Source organism: Narcine bancroftii, chromosome 1 (assembly GCF_036971445.1).
Source record: "Narcine bancroftii isolate sNarBan1 chromosome 1, sNarBan1.hap1, whole genome shotgun sequence".
NCBI classification, from domain to species: domain Eukaryota; kingdom Metazoa; phylum Chordata; class Chondrichthyes; order Torpediniformes; family Narcinidae; genus Narcine; species Narcine bancroftii.
The window spans coordinates 226,304,372-226,325,602 of NC_091469.1; the positions used below are offsets into that span (position 1 = coordinate 226,304,372).

At 42.4% G+C, this 21,231-nt stretch overlaps 2 long non-coding RNA genes across 3 annotated transcripts; one reads left to right on the forward strand and one right to left on the reverse strand.

Annotated features, from left to right (window-relative positions):
• Positions 1 to 7,884: 7,884 nt before the first annotated feature.
• Positions 7,885 to 17,065, forward strand: LOC138739743 (uncharacterized). The gene is made up of 4 exons (XR_011342385.1): positions 7,885 to 8,274; positions 12,778 to 12,910; positions 15,120 to 15,361; positions 16,860 to 17,065. It is a non-coding gene; the product is annotated as an uncharacterized lncRNA (long non-coding RNA).
• LOC138739733 (uncharacterized) lies at positions 8,690 to 20,920 on the reverse strand. 2 transcript variants are annotated; one of them, XR_011342378.1, is made up of 5 exons: positions 16,832 to 20,920; positions 15,263 to 15,354; positions 12,208 to 12,291; positions 11,194 to 11,453; positions 8,690 to 8,944 (listed from the first exon to the last, which is right to left on the reverse strand). It is a non-coding gene; the product is annotated as an uncharacterized lncRNA (long non-coding RNA). The 2 variants fall into 2 exon arrangements; XR_011342379.1 differs by lacking the exon at positions 11,194 to 11,453.
• Between the last annotated feature and the right edge of the window lie 311 nt (positions 20,921 to 21,231).

The window sequence follows — 21,231 nt, forward strand, 5'->3', positions numbered from 1 at the left end:
TAATTTGCAGGCATCATTCAGTCCAATATGCTCCAGTAATGGTGAAAGACATGACCAAGGAATGCTGGATTTCAGGGATACTAGAGCGGCTCATGGTTGGCATACCAGTTCGTGCAATGCTTTTGCAGCGCCAGCAATCAGCACCGGACCTGGGTTCAAATCCTGTGCTGTCTATAAGGAGTTTGCATGTTCTCCCTGTGCCTACATAGGTTTTCCCCTGGGGTGCCGGTTTCTCCTTCCATTCAAAGAAAACATACTGGGGTGGAGGTAAAATGGATGGCACAGACTTGTAGGGCCAAATTGGCCTGTTACAGTGCTGTATCTCTAATTTAAATTTAAAAATAATTCAATTGAGGGTTGGATAAAGAAGTAGTTGATGCATATTTAGAGAATTATAAATTGGAGTGGCCCTACAGGAGCAGAATAGATGTAGCTGGTTGCAAAAAAAAGTAATTAGAACAATGAGGAAGAAATATAAAATAGCACAGATGGATAATGTTAAGGAAACTCCATATTTATTAAGAAGATCAGAAAATAGAATTATCTAGGCTGAAATTGAAATATAATACTTGCAATTTTATCAATTTTAATAGGACTAAACAACAGTATTATGAATGGGGAGAGAAAGCACATAAGGTATTGGCATGGCAATTAAAGAAAGAACAGATATTGAGGACTATAAATGCTGTTAGAAGGAATTCTCTTATAAACCTCGTGAGATTAAAAACTTTATAAAAAGTTATATACATTTATTAAGAATAACAAAGACATCTGGATAACCATGGAAAGACTAGGGCCTCCTAGGGACCCAAGAGCCAATCTGTGTGGGAATGGAGGATATACTGTAGGTGAGATCTTAAATAAATACTTCTCATATATATTCGCAATAGAGCAAGATAATGTGGTGGAGAATTCAGGGAAAGAGACACTGGAATCCTTGAACAAAGTTCCATAACAATTGACTTCTTGGATGTCTTAGTGGCTTCAAAGGTGAATAAATCCCGAGGACAAGATAAGAGAATCTCTGACTGCCTTGGGAGGAAAGGAAGGAGATGGTTGGGACTTTTAAATGTTCTCTGGCTGCTGAGAAATGCCAGTCAACTGCATAAGATAATACCTTTATTCAAGAAGGCAACAGGGATAAGTCAGGTAATTAATGGCAGTGAGTCCAATATCTGCAGTAGGGATTTTTTTAGGCTAAAATTCTTGAGGAAGAGGATTCATCTGTACTTGGAGTGGAAGTATAGTTACTGGACAAGAGCTTGGCCTCTTAAAATTAAAATATGCAGAAATTCCTAGAATTCTCTACTCTAGTGAGATAGATGTTGGATCAATAGGAGTAGTTAAAATAGAAGCAGATATATTATTGAAAGATCAGTGAATTGAGGGCCGCAGGAACCTCGCACAAAGAAGGAATTGGAGTAGATCAGCAATTATTGCATTGAATATTGGAGCAAACTTGATGGGTCAGGTGGTCTGAGGTGTCATGGTATCATGGGTCAAACGTTATGGGGAGAAGGCAAGGGAAGGTCAAGGTTTCATTATGGTCACATAACACTACATTTACAATGTAACCTACATTGTATGAAATTCTATAACTTTTTCTACCATAAGGAAGACAGAGAGTCACCACTTTTTCAAGTGTACCTCACAGAAATGAAGCTCCAGCAAGGAACAAATTCACGATCCCTGGTTTACAAGACCAGTGCTCTAACCACTGAGCCACACACACACACACACACACACACACACACACACACACACACACACACACACACACACACACACACACACACACACACACACACACACACACACACACACACACACACTATACTAACCCAGGAATGTATAGCATGATCAGTGGGGAGTTTAGACTGCATCAGGTCGTTCATGGCACTGCAGGTATTGGTTGCCAAGGAAATAAAAGGGAGATTGCAGTAGGATGGACCTGGAATCAGGGGATTGTGCTGGGTAAACCAGTAACAAGCATGGACGGAGTGCAGAGGTAACTAACCCTGGCATGTGCTACAGAAATGAGCCACCAGGTGATGTAGGGTGAGCAGGAACCTTGTGAGTGGACTGGGTCATGTAAGGACTTGCAGGGTGATGAGCCAGCATACCAGGAGTGGTGAAGCAGATACTGGGTGACTTGAAAAGGAGCCGGCAGCATGGCGTTTGATCAGACTGATGCACCATCAATTATTCGAAAGACTATTGTAGAGAAACCACTAGGCTTTTATTTACATAAGCACATCCATACTGATTGGTTGTCCTGCACTGAGCTGCAGGGAGCTGTGGAACAGACACTTTTATGCAGGAGCCCATGAGGAGGGACCACAGGTACAAACGGCCAATAGGTGCACCTCATAAGACAATGGTTTACCACACAGACCTTGTGGACACTGCAGGGGGAACTAGTAATGATAATGAGTTTATTGTCGCAAATATCTTCAGCCAGAAGGAGGTGAACCTATGGAATTCATTGCCACTTGTGAAGGCCAAATCATATAATGCAGAGTTTGAAAGGTTGTTGATTAGTAAGGGTGTCAATAATTATGGGGAGAAGGTAGGAAAATGGGGTTGAAAGGAAAAAGACATCAGCTATGATTCGAATGGTGGAGCAGACTCAATGGACTGAATTACCTAATTCTGCTTCTATGTTTCATGGTCTGATAGACATTGTAGTGTGCACCAATATTCTTACTTGCTGCAGCCAAACAGGTACTTCATAAATAAATCCAACTAAAACTGTAGACATTAAATGATATTCAAAATTGGATAATAAATGCAAAATATCGATAAATAATAAATATTCATGCAAGAGAGAAAGTTGCATTACAGGAGTGCAGACAGTCCTTTTGTGGTGTCGGAGCAGTACAAGATTAATATACTAAGGGGACGTTGAGCTGTTGAAAAGGTATCATTCTTGAACCTAGAGGTGCTGGTCTTCAGACTTCTGTACCTTCTGCCTGAAGGTAGCAGTGATAAGATTGTGACCAGGGTGATGGGGGTCCTTCATGACACAGTGCTTCAATGAATGGGCGGTCAGAGACTATGCAGGATCTCGCTGTGTTTACGATCCTCTGCTGCCTTCTCAGCAGACAAGTTTCCAAACCATGTGGTGATGCAACCAGTCAGTGCAATGGGATTGTTTGAGTGTTGAGGAAACTAACTCAGGATTGTGCTACAGCAATGGGCTTCCGATTGAAACAAGGGAACTTGTTAGTGGATAATCATGTGAAAGCATGGCGCACAAGCGAACCTGAAAGGAAGACTTTAGCATGTTGCTGGAACAGACCTGAAAGGTCAAAGGCCCGGCAGACCATGTCAAGTAAATGATTAACAGGGATGGGTAGAGTGTAGAGGAAACTAACCCAGGAATGTGCAATGGACAGATGGATGGTGCAGGGCGAATGGGAACTTTAGTAATAGACCATGGGACAAGCCAGTTGACCAGAAAGAGAAACTCAAGACCATATAGGATGAACAAGTAACAGGGAAGGAAAGAGTGTAGAGGAAACTAGCTCAGGACTGCGCTGCAGTAATGGGCCACCAGTTGTTCAGGGTAAGAGCAAGATCTGACCAGCAGATGTTGGTAAAGGGGAACTGAATGGATCTTTAAAAATAACCAGAGTAATTAAAATTAATGGTGTAATGCAGTGGTTCTCAACCTTTTCCTTTCCACTCACATACCACTTTAAGTATTCCCTATGCCTCGGTGCTCCGTGATTAGTAAGGGATTGCTTAAGCTGATATGTGGGTGGAAAGGAAAAAGTTTGAAAATCACTGTTTTAATTGTACCTAATTGACTTGTTGTGTGCACGGTTTCATAACTCCAAAGGAAATGGGCCAATGACAAATTTTCTCAAGCAAAATATTTCAGTAACAATTGGGTCTAGAGCAGTGATTCTCAACCTTCCCTTCCCACTCACTTTCCACCTTAAGCAATCCCTTACTAATCACAGAGCACCAATGGTACAGGGATTACTTAAAGTGGTATGTGAGTGGAAAGAAAAAAGGTTGTGAACCACTGGTGTAATGTCATGGCTATCTACTGTAAGGTAGTTAAACTATCTATTGTTGGAGATAGAAACTGCTTGTTACTTTTTTGGTACCAGCACGATGGACAATTACTTGCCACTTATCCAAAATATTTTATTTAATACCCTGTACATGCAGTAACTACAATTGTTATAATACTACAAATATTTTTAAAAATTAATTACATACATGATGGTTTTCACCCCACCCCAAAAAGCCCTCCCTCCCACCCCTCCAATAAAGAAAATACAAATTGAAAAAAAATTATAGGTATAGGAATAAAAGAGAAGAGCAAGGAAAAAATGTCTTTGGATTGCAGAGAGAGGGATGTCGTGCAGTACAAATCAACAGTTCTATCTAACATCAACATATAGAGGAGAATTCCGCAGGGCTAGGAGGATAAAAAATGATATCACTACAAATTTAATCCCATTATTTGAGTTTACGGGCACCAAATTTGTAAAAACATAGAGTATTTATTTCCACAAACTTTACTCATCGAAACCAAATATTTATCGATCCCTGTCCTGCAGGTCTCCTCCAAGTCCAACAAAAATCTGTTTCCGAATGGACCTTCTCCAGCAATCCAAAAGAAGAAAAATAAAAGCAAAAAAAATATGTACAAGTTCATACCCATAACAATATGGATAAGAACCCTGCCATTTAGTGTTGTCTAATACAACACTAACTCCTTCCATTTTACCAGTTGTGACCAAAGTCACAAACGAGCACATAATCCTGCAGAAATCAGCACCTTCCAACTCCCTTGGTGTATTCAATATATAAGCTTTAATCACTTAGCTAAAAAGATTAATCAATTGATTAATTAATCATAATTAGATTAATAGTTCAAAAATCAGAAGGAATACATCATCAAATTCTTCCACTGTAGTGGTGTGAGTAATGGAAGAAACACAGCCACCACATTGAGGGTCGTTAACAAGTTTTTATTCAGCATGAGCTCAGTCACCTAGTGCATTGTGACATCATAATCCCTGCCCAGGGTGTGCGCTGGAAGGGATGCTAGAGCCAGAGAGAAACCTCTGACGACACCATTTCCCCATGGCTACCCTGCCACGTGGCGATACAAGCGGGGCCGGTTCACCGTGAGGAGTGGCGCCACACAACCCCCCCAGAACCGACTACGCGTCCTATCACTTTGGCGGCTGGCCCCGGCGCTTGGACGCGGCTGTCTGTACCGGCTGTGATGTCCAGATGGGTCGCCTTCAGGCGGTCCACTGTAAAAAGTTCCTCTCTCCCCCGACATTCAGGGTGAAGGTTCTGCCGGACCAGTGCAAGACCTTGTGGTCCCCTCCACACAAAAACTAACCAGGTCAAGTCAAGCTCTTTGGGAAGATGAAATGGCCGGGAGCCATGGCGTGCCAGAAGTGGGGAAACTAGGGAGGCCAGTTGCCTGCGTAGATCCGCCAGCAGGTTTTTGTCGGTGGCCGTAGTGTTAGGGTCTGGGCCAAAAAAATCACCCGGCAGGGAAAGTGGTGTTCCATAAACCATCTCTGTTGCTAAAGCCTGCAGTTCCTCCTTGGGTGCCATCCTAATCCCGAGGAGGACCCAGGGTAGTTCGTCCGCCCTGTCTGGTCCAGAGAGCCTGGCCATAAGTGATGTCTTCAGGTGCCTGTGGAACCTCTCCACCAACTCATTGGACTGCGGGTAGTATGCTGTGGTGTGGTGGAGCTTGACCCTCAGGATCTTCTTGGGCAGCAGCCTACTGGGTCTACCATGCAGCGGGTGTGCCACGTGAGGCATTGTGGTGGGAGATCCCATGCTGGGGCAGGGCGGCGTTGAACCGTGGCTCTAAGATGGTGGGGAATTCATGGAGGATTTTGTTGAACGTCCCTGGGAATTTCTCCTTCCCAATCTGGATCTGTGCCCTGTAGGTGCATAGGTCCTGATGGTGGAGCCATTGGTTGCCCACAGGGTTGGACCTTGAGATTGGGTGGGAGTCTCTAATGCTGTGGGGGGAAAAGATGCTGAGCTCAGCCCGTGTCCACCAGGAGTCGGTGGCCAGTGGATCTGTCCATCACATGAAGGAGGCTGTTTGTGTGGCCAGCCGTTGCAGCCATCAATGGCAGCTGGCCTTGTCATTTCCGTGAAACCCGCAAGTGAAACTTACAGGCTTGTGTTTCCCAGTGCTGGTGGTAGAAACACCAGGTCAACTGGCCCTCCTCTGGCTTGGTCTTGGGAGTGGATTACAGTCAGCTGGCTCCTGGTCATGCCACCTGTTTGAGGCTGCCTTGTTCTCCCTCTTCGTGCGCCAGAGGGCATCCTCACGGGCTGCTGCTCTCCTCAGGTTTGAGAAGTCTTAATCTGTGAGGAGCAGCTGGATGTCCTCCGGCAACTGTTCCAGTAATATCTGGCGGAAGAGAAAACAAGGCTTGTGGTCCTGCCAGGGACAGCATTTCGTCCATCAGCACCAACGGACTATGGTCCCCAAGCCCATCTAGGTGAAGGAGCCTGGAAGCCCGTAACTGGGGAGTTAGCCTGAAAGTTCCAAGCAGCAGGTATTTGAGGACGGTGAACTTGCCTATAGCTGGGGGGGTGGTGGATGATGTTGTCCACCCTCGCTGTCGTATATGATAGAACATCGTGGCGTCTGAGGAGATGTTTCAGAGTTGAAATTGTGCTTTCACCTACCCAAACCACGTTCTTGGTCGGTGGGTCCAAAAGGGGGGAAGCTTGATGGAGACAGCGTTAACCTCTGCTGAATCCATAGTGTTTTGAGTCCAGAAAAATGTCTGGGCTGGTCGGGGTCACCACTGTGGTGGTGTGAGCAGTGGAAGAAACACAGCCACCATGTTGAGGGTCGTTAACGACTGTTTTTATTCAAATTCAGCGCGCCCCTTTAAGGGCAACATGAGCTCAGTCACCTGGTACATTGTGACATCATAATCGCTGCCCAGGGTGCGCGCTGGAAGGGATGCTGGAGTCGGAGAGAAACCTCTGATGATGCCATTTCCCCATGGCGCCCCGCCAATGTGGTGATACAAGAGTGGCCAGTTTGCCATGAGGACGTGCACCGCCATGGACTTTTAATTATGAAATTAAAGTAACAAAAGAAAAAGAAAGAGGCAGTTCATTAAATCAAGGCTGTCGCAATCACTAAAGGTTGAGCTTCTGCAAAACTCTGAGCATATTCTTCTCCTGGAGCAAAATTTGTAAAGTCTGTTCTGTTGTCCCTGAACAAAAATCTTCAAAGTTGCAGGACAAGCTTGTAAACCTTTATCAGATAGAATTATCTTAGCCAAATTAAATTATTTCCTTTTTCTCAACCAAGTTTCACTCAAGTCAGGATAGAATAAGATCCTATCCTCTTCCCATAACAAAGGACTTTGTCGTCCTTCTCTCTTTTCACAGCAAGACTTAGAGCTTACTCTCTGCCTTGATAATGCAGAAATGTTATTAATATAGAATGTGGCTTTGATCAGGTAGAGGCTTAGGTCTCAGGGCGCCATGGGCTCTTTCAATTTCAGTCTTATTCTCAAAGTTATCTTTAATAATCCAATCTTGAAAGAAGCGAATCGCATCTGGATCTTCTTTCCCTTCTAGCAGACCTACTATCTTAATATTATTTCTTTTACTGAAATTCTCCAAAATATCCATTTGATCAGAAAGATTTTAATTTACCGTAATTAAATCAGTAGTTGTATTTTCTTTATTAGATACCGTCATCAACATGCTGTACCTCATCCTGTACTCTAGTGATGAGTTCTTCCATTTTCTCTCATTTCTTCTTCATTTTATTTACAACTTCCAGTACTTTATCAGTTCCTTCTTCCATCTCTTTAATTTCAACCTTAACTTCCTTTAGTCCTTCTATCATTTTCCCTTTCATTACTTTAATCTGCTGCATTTTCATTATGGATAACTCCTCTGTCTTGATTTAAGGATTCAATTTAATTTCTTCCATCACCTCGTCGTCTTGTATCTTCCTCATCAGCTGATGAACCTCCTCTTGAGGCCGATTCCTCCTCCTCTAGTGCTGAAGTTGAGGTGCCTGACTTTTCTATAGAGGGTCACTGCACTCCCTGTAGTGTTTTGGTCTTCGTTATGCTGTGCATGCGCGATTCCTTGCGCATTCACGGTTCACTTACAGGTTCCTCTATAACACCATGTCTCCACGTTATCAGCTCAGAGGCACCGGCAGGAGTCCCCTCCAAAGGCTCACCAGGTTAGGAGGCAGAACAGAGTCCAGCACCCTGATTCATTGTCAAGGTAGGCCTCGATTATTTATTCTTCTTACTTTCCCATCAGGTTTGAGAGGTCATTGATATTACTTTTTATTTTTTTGGAGGCATAATAGAAGTAAGATAAGAAAGTTTAAATACACTTGTAAAATGTTTTTAAACTTTAAACAATGCTTATTTAAAACTTTTTAAACTAGTTTCCCAAAGGAGTCAGGAGCATATGTGTCTGCAATGTCCCTGCGTTACTTGGGAGGCTTCTTAAAGAACTTAGAGATGTAAGATTCAAATACACACACACACACACACACACACACACACCACAGTGGCGCACTACAGTGAGAAGGGTGTATTCTTACGTGGTTACAAAATAGTTCACATTATACTAACTAAATAACAATGTCAATTCTACAGCATCACGTGACATCCCCCCCCCCCCCCCCGAACTTGCTCTATATTTGATGAGACACTGTGAAATGAAATGAACATTGTCAGTCATGAGTGTATATCCCCACATCTGATCTCAGGATGGAAAGAATGCCATTGATGAAGTGATTTACATGGCTGGACCAAGGATCCTGCCTCCAGGAACCTGTGCTGTCCTGTCTGCGATGATTGATCTTGAACAATAACAAACATCTTGTTTAGATGAGATATGACTCCAGCCCCTTGTGTTCAAGGAGTTTGGTTTTACCAGAGATCTGAAAAATAATGAAAATCATTTACCTAAATGAACTGAAGAAGAAAAATACAAATGTATTTTTATGACTTTCCTAGAGTTGGCCAGTTATCATTAAAAAATTACAACCTGCTTAAAAGAGAAATCAAAGTGTTTAATCAAATTTAAATTCCACAACAGCAATGTGGGATTTGAACTCAGTCTTTAGATTACCAAGTAACCACACTGATTTTGAAAGGCAAAGAAATAGCAGAAATCACCTAGTGATGTGGTAATTGACATCCCATGGGGTACTTCTTTCTTACCACAAGCTGACAGACAGTTTATGAATTAATGGCAGGATGCGTGTCTCACAGGACACAGCTTTTTTTTTCACCAAATTTGCTGGAAGCAAAGTACTAACACGGAAAAGTGGAATGGAATAGATTATTGAAGAAGTTTCCCTTGTGGCCTTTAATGTTCTTATTTTTATCATTAGGAATTGAACAATTTACTAATCAAATTTAATATGGACATCCTACAGTTCCGTCCAGATTGCTTATGCCTCACCTATCGGCTTATCATCAATATTCTGATAAAATCTGGTTAAGTTAAAATCATTTTATGTCCGTATATGATTTTTTAAATTATTAAATATGATTTCTTACTTAATTCCAATTTAATTTTTGCTTGTTTATCCTATTCCATTTGTTTTCACTGTACTTGATTATGACATTAGGATTTATGTGTTGATAAGTAATGATAATTTAGTTTCTTTTAAATACTTAATATCAGTGGACAGTAAATTATGTCATTAAAGATAATAAATCAAGTCATCATTTAGCTCTCCCCACAATAATACACAGACTATTGGAAAATAAAAACTGAAAATATATATCTGATAAACTATAATCATTTTGAAATAAAAATATAACCTTCACTGTATCATTATTCTTTTATTAATGCAACTGACGAATCAGTTTATTTCATCGAGGGGGTTTCTCGTGCAAAAGCAATCTCTTTCATAAATTCAATTTTCAAGCACTTCACTTAGGCTGTGCTCATGGTTATTAACTTTGTCTATTAGTTATGCAAAAGCAGCCCATCAATTTAGACCATGGAGCCACTACTGATGATCACATCAGTGAAACAATTCTACATCCTTGGGCTATCAGAATACTCAGTTCATTTTGGTTCTAAATAGCTGGTCAACGATGATTTAAGACGATGGGAGTAATGCATACATTTTGAACGTAACTAAAATGAGCTGAGATGGAACATGGTACAAACCTCTGCAGAAGATAAATACAGTCTATTTTCAAGCCTTTTCTGAAAAATGTATGAGGAACAAAGCACAACAGCTCATAACTGGATACAGACACTTAAATTGCAGAACATCGTATCCTTCTATAGATGTTGAGAATCAGCTGCTCCAGAACTCAATAACAATCCTTTCCAAAGTGCGCATAAGTGTCGTGTTTGGGGTGGATCTTGGACTGCGAGGGGAATGCTAAAAAGCTCTAACCATAATAATGTCCACAGTCTTCCAAGAGTTATGGAATAAGAGAATGATCTTTAATCTTCTCTAATAACACCAACATAAAATGGATGGAGCAACAGAAATTACTTTATGCTTTAATGATCAATATTCATTAATATTGTGGCAGAAGATCTTTGTCACCTGGTATTGGCCATTATTGAATTCCTCAGGCAGGGAACAGTGCTGGATCTTTGTTCTTTGTGGATATATATTAATGACTTGGATATGAATGAGGGGAGTAAGTTTGCAAATGTCACAGAAGTTGGTGGAGCTAGGAGTGGAAAGGAAAACGATTGAAGAATATGGATCAGATGGAATGTTGCGTGGCAGATCATGACTAGTGTAAGGGGTGATAGATACATTTGGGAAGTCAAACCAGGAACAGACATTGATAAAACACAAAATTGATGGAGGAATTCAACAGGGTCACACAGTGCCTCTCGTCTTTGAGGGTCAGACATGTATAATAGTGGTATGCTGGTGAACAGAGGGACCAAGAGCTTTAAGTCCACAGTTCCCTGAAAGTGGCATGACAGGTGGATCAGGTGGTGATAAAGCTATTATAGCAAGCTTGCATTCATGGATCAGGAGCTATAACGTAAGAGTATGAATGTTATATTGCAATTTTACAAAACACTTGCAGTATTGTGCGTAGTTTTGGAACTCACTACCAGAGGAAGTGGTTGAATCAAATAGAATGACAACAATGTCATAAACACTTCTCCTCTGTCTTTCTTTCTCAATTAACTCACCTTTGTACAAGAATTCTCTGTCGTCATTCTCAAGAGCTTTGACTCTGATCTATTTTTGTCAGTTGTTGCTTCTTTTATCTTGTAACCATACCAGTTTTTTTTAAAGATTCTCACCATTAGCCACTTTGTTGGTGCAACAACTTCTCACACTCAGACCTTTCTGCCAATGCTGTTCTGAATTGGAGCTGAACATTAAATGCTGCCAATTGCATTTTCAGGTAAAATTGGACTATGCCAAAATGTCTGATGTGTTCTTATCACTATAGAGCAAGAGAATGCAAACAAGGAGTTCTTAAACAAGTGTTCTCATCTATCACCAACACAGCTTCAATACATTGCATTTTATAATCACTTTTACCTATTAGCTGTAAAGACTTTGAGGAGAATGTTTAAAGAACAATAAAGCTGGCTCTCCGGTTTAGGATTCTTGTGCGGAGAAATATATAACTCTATTTGCTTCTGTTGGAGAAGGAGTACTGTGAGGGACATGATCTGAGTTTCAGACTTTAAATCTTTAAATTGCTGAGGGGCATTTAAATTGTAATTACAAAATGGCTTCGTGATATGGTTCGAGAAGGTATTTGAAGGATGCGAGCACCATGTATTCCAAATACAAATGACGTTGTGACTTAGGCGTAAGCGACTCCCACTGAAAGCTATAATTTTTCTCAATTTCCTGAGAGTTGTGATGTGTTTTCTAACGTCGTTTGTAAAAAAAGGCTAAAAGTTAGATTAAGAATGGGATTTCAGCATGAAGAATAAATGCTCGCCAGAGCACAGTGGCTTGAAAATATTATTTATTTAACATGATTATCAAAAGTAATTATGTTAGCAAGATGCTCTGGAACTTGAATAAAGGAGAGAAGCAGGAAGAAGTTTTATTGACTTTAAGTTGCTCGCAAGTTTTCCTGTGCGCAGAGGCAATGGCAGGAACATCAAATATAATCCATATAAAGAATAGGATAAAGGCGGCTTTGATTCTTGTGCAAAACTTTTTTACGTTGGCTATAGTACCTGCTACATTGATGATCCTAGGATGCAAGGATGAGGAAGACACTCTATTTGCCTTGAGATCCTGCATTCTCCAAGCATCAAATACTACAAATAAATATGATAAAAAGAAAAATATTAGTGGTAATTCATCAGTCATTAAGCAACAGTGCAATTGTTTGATAAAATTTGCTTTAAGGCCAAGAACCAAGGGCAGGGCATGGTTAGTGTAGTGGTTAGTGCAGCATTGTTACGGCACCAGCGATCAGGACTGGGGTTCGAATCCCATGCCGCCTTTAAGGAGTTTGTACATTCTCCCATATCTGCGGGGGTTTTCCTAGGGGGCTCCAGGTACCGCTCACCATTTGAAAACATACTGGGGTTAGTAGGTCAATTTTGGGTGTAATTTGGCGGCACAGAGTCTGGGTCAAAAAGGCTTGTTACTTAGCTGTATGTCTAAATTATTTAAAAAAAACAAATTTTATTAAGTATGTATTCTCCTCCATCTGTATGACTAAAACAGAAAACCAAACTAAGCTCTTTTACTGTCTGGATTTTTGTGGATTGTTTATTGATCTGATTGTATATATACAGATACAACCAACGAAACAGCATATCACCGGAGCATAGTGCACATGCCCACATGCGGGAAGAAACTGTTTCCAAGACTCCCTCTTTTTTTCCTCTTCTTTAATGAAGGTGTCTCAAAGATACTGTGGGCTGAATGGTAAGGATCTTTGATGATTCTCTGAGCATTGTTCCCTGTAGATGTCATCCACAGAGGGAAGAGAGACTCAGCAGTTTTAATCACGCTCTATACTGATGTATGGTCTGATGCTTTGCAGCTACCATACAATATTATGATGCAGCCAGACAGGACTCTCTCCATTGTTAGGATGGTGGTCGGTAGCCTTGCCTTCCTCAACCTCCTTAGGAATAGGCACTACTGTGCCTTCCTGAATAATGTGGAGGTGTTGTAAGTCCTGTCCTTTAAACGGACACCAAGGAAATTTGTGCTCTCCTTTCTCTCTATGATGGAGCCATTGATATGTAGTGGGCAGTGATCCTTTGTCCTTCTGAAGTCCACCATCATCTCTTAGTCTTGTCCAGGCTGTTGCTCTTGCACCAATCAAGTTTATCAACCTTTTCCTTGTAAGCCGACTCATCACCATTGCCAGTGAGGCCAACTATCACTGTGAAATCTGCAAACTTGTTGATTCTGCTGGAGCTGAGCTCGGCAATATAGTTGTGAGTTAGCAGTATGAACATTAGCGGGTAGAGCCAGCGCTCAGTGCGGCGTGACTTGAGTCTTTGCTGCCAACCTGGACAGACTTCAATCAAGAAGGCCAGGATTCAGTTGTAGAGAGGGGCACTGAGTCCCAGATACGACAGATTTTCCACCAGCCTCTGAGGTATGATTGTGTTTAACGCTGAGCTAAAATCAATTTACAACTGCCTGGTGTATGAGACGTCGTTCTCTAGTGGCTCAGGACGGAGTGGAGGATGATGGAATCGCACCAGCAGTGCAAGTATAAGACAGCTTTAATAAACTAATATGTACACTAAGAGGTCTTGTCTCTCTGCAAGACGAACCTGGAAGGCTAGACTGTAGCTCTGGACTGCTTTATATACAAAGTCACTGGGATGACCCCTGATGACCTGGTGGTGTAATTAAATATCACCACGGGAATCATATCTTTTCTCCAGAAGTACAGAGCATGATTCCATGGGTTTTCAGGCCAAGATTTAATGCAGTGATTTTACACCAAACCCAATGGACAGGAATCAATGCAGTTTCATCTTGCAGGCGGCGAGACTGTTCAACAAGTCTAGACGTAAATTATTTTTATATAATTCCACCTGCATCAAGCACATTTCCACTCACATATTTGACAGACAGAACAATAGTAATTGTGTGCTTGATATTTCTTTTTTTTTACCATTGTTTTCAATGTAGAAACCATCAGGTGAAATATTGGTTATGGACAACTCATTTGTCACATGCAGACCCACCAGAACATTACTGTGGATTTTAGCTGATTGAATATTTGCTATTAGCTGCAAGACCTACCAAAGATTAATGTTCTACTTACATCTCTTTGCTGTTGGCAATTGGTGCTGTCAAAGGTCAACTGCTTGTTTTTTTCTCATTCAACACAGACAATTTGACATCATACATATCAGTAGTGGTGTGAAAAACATCTTAACATTGCTTCAGACACATGGCATATTTCAACAAGAGAGGTGTGTTGAGGAGGTCATTCCTTGCCTTCCTGAAAGCTACTATTCATGTGCATTCTGCCTGATGCCGCCAATAGAAAACTGAGAGATATTTCAGACCTCATAAGTCTGGTGGTAAAACACTGATTTATTCAGCAGAATGAGTCTTGATCATTAGAACTTAGAAGCTATAAGAAAACAATTTGCACCTTTCTACTCTCTTTTCCCTCTTCTGCCCCAATTTTTATTCCCTTTCCCATCCAACTCTACCTATGCTTATTTCCCTCCCTCTTTAATTCCATCCTCTCCTATCCTCCACTGGCTTGCTCCAGTGCCCCTCTTCCCCTTTGGCCCAATCTTATCTCCCATTTCATTGCTATTATCACTATTAAAACAAAAAATTCTGCTGACATGGTGGTTGAAGGAGAAAAAAACACAATGCTGGAGAAACTCAACAGGTCAAACAGTTATTTAGCAAAGATAAAGATACATCTCCAAATTCTCAGGCTTGAGGGCTTTATCAAGGTACATTTCCCATCCACCAAGGAACCTTGATAAAAGGCTCAAGCCTGAAACATTGGTCATGTATCTACCTTTGCTATATAAAGTACTCTCTTTAACCTGCTGAGTTTCTCCAGCATTGTGTTTTTACACTACTATTATCACCTACTCTTATCAGATTCCAGCACCGAAAGACTTTTATGCTTTTTCCACAGCCACTGCATTCCAATCTGTGTGAAGAAGATCGGAACGGAAATGAGGGACCTCCTAGACTCCAAGTAAATTTTACAGACTAAATTTAACTGCAGGCAATCTGGAAACAACGGGCCAATGAATAGCACGTATTTGCAAGTCCCACCTGTTTAATTACTGCACTTCCCGTATGCTGTCTAAGCTCGTGTGAGGAAATGGAGATTTCGAGGTTTAGTCATTCATGTGTGAACGGCCACTCTGGAAGGTAGGAAGACATATTTGAATGAAAAACAAAAAGGTGAATTCTATGTACAAATCATATTTGTCTTCATTTCTCACCAGCACACTTCAGCCCCCTCCCAACTCCATATGACTCATCTTCCTCCATCAATCCTTCTTCTCTTGCCTGTGTCTCCTTTGGTCTGGCATCTGCCAATCAACTGCCTTTGGCTGGCATCCTTCACCCTTCACTAGTTCACCAATAACCTATTGGTCTCTGTCCAATCCTCCAACCTGTCCTCATTACACTGGCCATCTCCCCATTGCACTTGCATTCTTGATGAAGGGTGGTGACCTGAAATGGTGACTAATTTTGTCTCATTGATGCATCTCGGCTCACTGAGTTCCTGTAGCATATTGAGTTTGCAGATAAATTAAATTTGATATTGTGACCAAGTGGTAATGAAGGAATTTTATGTCTCGTGTATTCTGGACTCATGTATTTGAGTGAGATACTTGAAAGGGACACCCATGAGCTGCCTGTTACAAATCACCTGCTCTCTCAACATCCGTCGAAAAAGTTTGCCTCATTACATGCATATTCAAGTCCCTTTTGAAAGTTACTTGCTGAAACGCTATAGATGGAACATGGAACGCAACAGCACAGTACAGGGCCTTTGGCCCTCTATGTTGTGCCGACCCATGCATTCCTTTAAAAAATTACTAAACCCTTCCTACCCCATAATCCTCTGTTTTGTTTCCATCCATGTATCTGTATAAGAGTCGCTTAAATGCCCCTAATGCTTCAGCCTCCACCACTATCCCTGGCAAGGCATTCCAGGCCCCCACAATTGCCTACATAAAGCAAGTTACCCCTGATGTCTCCCCCCTAAACTTCCCTCCCTTTATTTTATACATATGTCCTCTATGCTATTCCTGCCCTAGAAAACAGTCATCGACTGTCCACCCTATCTATGCCTCTCATAATCTTTTAGACATCGATGGTCCAAACAAAAAAATCCTAGCTCTGCTAACCTTTCCTCATAAAACATTTTCCAATCAAGGTCACATCCTAACATCCTGGTAAATCTCCACTGCACCCTCTCCATAGGTTCCACATCCTTCCTATAATGAGATGGCTGGAACTGAACACAACACTCTAAGTGTTGTCTCACCAGAGACATGACTCTTGAACTCAATCCACTGAACTTAATTGCTCAGAATCACATAGGCCTTCTTAGCTATCCTATCAACCTGTGCGGTGACCTTGAGGGATGTATGGATTAGGACCCCAAAGTCCCTCTGTTCATCCACACTCTTAAGTAACCAACAATTACCCCTGCATTCAGCCTTCTGGTTTGTCCTTCCAAAATGCATCACCTCATACTTGTCCATATTGAAATCCATCTGCCACTTCTCCGGCCAACTCTGCACCATGCCTATATACTCTTGTAAACTTGAAAACCTTCAGCTCCATCCACAACTCCTCAAACCTTCATACCATCCACAGACTTACTGACGAATCCTTCCACCTTCTCATCCAGGTAGGTCAGGTCAACCCCGCACACAACGGGCCGAATTGCCGTAGCGAACAGACAACGTGGCAGGACACCAGGACCTTCCCCCCACCACGCAAAAGTTCCAGGCTGCAGGAGACCAGGGGAACGGCCAGGCCTCACAGCAACATTATGACATCACTATCGTGAGCCTGTTGCCCCCCCCCAAAAAAAAGGAATGCATAGGGTTTGAATAAATGGCAGTTACTGGTTTACTTCAGTATTTATTTCAGCATCTCTGCCTTTAGCGGTGCTACAGTGGTGACCCCGAACAGGTTCTAATGTTTTGAGAACCCACGATGCGAAGCAAGATGAATCCTACCAACTCATCCAAGGGGCTGGCACCAACGGATCTCCTGCAGCAGTTTACGCCATAAGCGTCCTCTTGCTGCCATTCTGGGCAAACCAGCCTCACAGTTCACCCTGCGAGGAATAACAGCTGAGGACATGAAGTTCTGGTGCGTGGTCAGTGCCCTGGACCCTGACACAGCAGTGAAAGTTGCCCTGTTTGTCAACAGCCCACCCGTGGATGTCAAGTACATGATGTTTAAATGGTTTTTGCTCGAGTCATTTGAACTTAGCCGGCATGAACGGGCCGCTCACAACTCAGAACTGATGCAGGAGCTGGTGGCCCTTGCAGACTGACACACAAAGTGCTTCGTGTTTGAGGTCCTGTTCCTTTCCAAGTTGCTGGTCCACATTGTCGCCGCCATCTCCAACATGGATTTTGCCGATCCACACATCGTGGCGAGAGAAGCAGACTGGCTCTTCCGCACTCTGCAACCTGACTCCATCCACATGGGCAGAGGGAGCAACAACATAAATCTCTGCCACCTCGTGCGCCCCCATGGTGGCCATTGCAGCAGCCCAGCCACAACATGCCAACCATAGCGACAAAACAGAAGGGTACTGCTACCACCACCATCAGTGGGGCCGCAGTGCCTGGCGGTCCGTACCACCCTGCACCTTTTCAGGCAGCAAACCTAGTCTGATGCAGGGAAATGAGCAAGCTGGCCACTGTTAGTGGCCTCAGTGGTTGGTACCAGAAAAAGACCTGCTTTACCTTTGAGACTGGAAGGCCCAATGGGAATTCCTGATAGACACCTGCACAAAAATTTGCCTAGTTCTGCCCAAGTTAATTGGGTGGAAGAAAAATGCCAGAGGCCTACCCCTATAGGCTGCCAATGGTTCAACCGTTCCCACTTATGGGACACGTTGCGTGACCATTCACACCGGGTACACCATTTTCAGGTGGGACTGTACTGTCGTTTCAGAAGGCCAAAGTCTCCTGGGAGCAGATTTCCTCTGGGCAAACAAACTCCTGGTTGATCTCAACTGGTGCTGGGTGGTTAATGCCACTTCCTTACAAGTTTTTACCCTCACACAGCACTCTACTGGCCCCCAACCTCCACAATGCAGAACCAGCATGTGGCATGCAACACCACATTGAGACCACCGGACCACCTGTGTACACGTGGGCATGGCAACTGCCCCACGATAACTCTTCCAAGCCAATGTCAAATTTGCCATAATAGAGGAATTGTGGATCATCCGCCGTTCCAACAGCCTGTGGGTTTCACCACTACACATTGTCCCAAAGAACTCTGGCAGCTGGAGCACCAGCAGAGACTACCATAGGATCAATGATACAACAGTACCAGACAGACACTCAATCCTGTATTGTGGTCTTGGCATGTTCCCAATGCCAGACATCTTTCTGGGATCTGGTCTGATGCCCTCACTGCCAATAATATCTCCTACAAATGTTAGTTCTGTCACCCCGAGCTGGCACTTCTCTCTAATCAGCTTCAGGTTTGCTTTCCTTGTTGCTTCCAGCACTTTCCTTAGTCTCTCATCATGCTCCATGGTTCCCCATACTATGATGTCATTCATTGAGGTATCAACTCCGTCCAGGTGCTCATAGACCAAGTGGATAGTTTTGTGATACCCTTCAGGAGCTGAGGTAATTCTGAATGGTAACCTTAGGAATCTGTATCTGACAAATGGACTATTGAATGTGCACAGACTTTAACAAGCTTCATCCAATTTTAACTGCCAAAGTCCTGATGATGCATCTTGCTGAAAAACTTTACATTTGCAAACTGTGACATGATTTCTTCACGCGTTGGAAACTTGAAGTGTTCTCCCTTTATTGCTCTGTTGAGATCTCTTGGATCCAGGCAAATTCTAAGCTTTCCATTCTTTTGGTCCACAACAATGAGTGAACTCACCCACTCTGTTGGCTCATCTGAATCACCTTCAGGCTTTCCATCCTGTCCAACTCTGGCTTTAGTTGATTTTGAAGTGCAAATGGAACTTTTCTGCATGGATGGATTATCGGTGGCACACGTTTATCCACTCTGATTGTGTGTTCTCCTGGAAGGCAGCCTGGACCCTGAAATAGGTAATTGTACTCTTTCATGAGTTCATCATAGACTGTCTCTCCTTTGCTTTCCAAAATGAGGACTCTTTTTACCAGGCTCCGTTTATCACAAGCTGTTAAACTTAGTATGGCCTGTACATCCTTTGGTAACACGATGAATGCTAGCATGTGCCCTCTGTCCTTGACCATGCATTCTCCTTGCACTGGTATACCAGTACCTGAATATCCTGTCACCTTTGCTTTTGTTCCATACATCTTTGGTCTTGGTCTAATTTTCTTAAAATCAGTCTCTGATATTATATTAATTTGTGCTCCATTATCCAATTTAACTGAAATATATATGCCATCCACTTTTAATCTCAACATCCAGTCTTCGTTTTCTGTCATAACATCTACATAGAATTCCTCTATCTACCTTTCATCTACTGCATGTGCCTTGCTTTGTTGCACTTGGTTCCTATAGCAACAGGCATAATGGTTGCTTTTGTTGCACATATTCATGCTTTACCATATGATGGACACTTCATTGTTAGGTTGTTAGGTGTTGTGCACCACATCGATGACATGGCTTTTGATTGTCCCTTTCATTTTTGTTCGCCGGCCACGCCTCTCTTTCCACTTTGGTGCACTTTTTGTTAAACAGTTTATGTCTGTTCTTGTTCACTGCATCCACGTTGCAGCTAGTTTCACTGAAGAGGTCTTTTGCCTGTATTTTTATAGTTTCTGCAGCCTACAGAATGCTATGGCTTTTTCCAGGTCTAGATTTTGCTCTCTTAGCAATCTTTTCCTTAGACCATTATCTGGAATACCACACACAAGTCTGCCTCTTAACAGTGAGTCAGTCAGTCCACCAAATTCACACTTTTTGCTTCTTTTTCTCAATTCAGTCACATACTGATCAATACTTTCTTCCATTTTCTGTACACATGTGAAAAATCTGTGCCTCTTAAACGTCATGTTACGTTTAGAGATGCAGTATGCCTCAAACTGTTCCATTATTTTTTTCCAGTTTCATTTTGTCTCCTTCAGCAGCAAATGTGAAGTTATTATACACCTCCAGGGCTTCATCACCCATGACATGTAAGAAAACTGACATTTTCACTTTATCACTTTTCTTGTCAGCTCTGACTGCCACTAAATACAATCCAAAATGCTGTTTAAATCTGTTCCAATTTTCAGCCACATTACCTGTCAGCTGAAATTTCACTGGTGGATGTTATCCTTCCATTTTCACTGCGTTAGCTTCTCTTCACTGATCAGTTGCTAACTTTAGATTTTACCTTCTAAAGTATTTCCTTCTAATTTCCTTCATCCCACCATGTTTCATCTTGTATTCCTATGTGGTAGATCTTAGGCAACACATGGATGAAGGAAAAGTTCTTTACTTTAAATTTGATATAAACACCACCATGAGGCATGCCATGAAGCTGCAAGCCTTCATCACAGATCTTACATGCTCCAGTCCCCTGCTCTGTGTCAGCCCCTGCTGGCAGCCAAGTATAATCAAATGGGAGCTATAATCTTTTAGGCATAGCTAGTTGCATTACAACCATGATCACTATCATTACAGCGGGTCGGGTGAACCCCACACACGAGGGGCTGAATTGCCATAGCGAACAGCCAGCACGGCAGGGCATAGGGGCTTTCCCCCCAACCGGCTGATGTTCGAGGCTGCAGGAGTGCATTGCCAGGGGAACAGCCAGGCATCACAGCAACATTATGACATCAGTCCCATGAGCCTGTCGCCTCCCCTTAAAAAGGAATGTGTCGGGTTTGAATGAATAGCAGTAACTGATTTTCTTGCAGGCGTCCCAGAGCAGATACTTTATCAGGATTCAGTCATTTTTACATTACATTTCTACATGTTTTATGAAACAGTCATTTATGGCAATTCTCTCTACTCTACCTTCAGGTAAAAAGGCATAATGTCTCTTCCAAATCAGCTTTGATTAATTATTCAAACTCATTTACTTACCC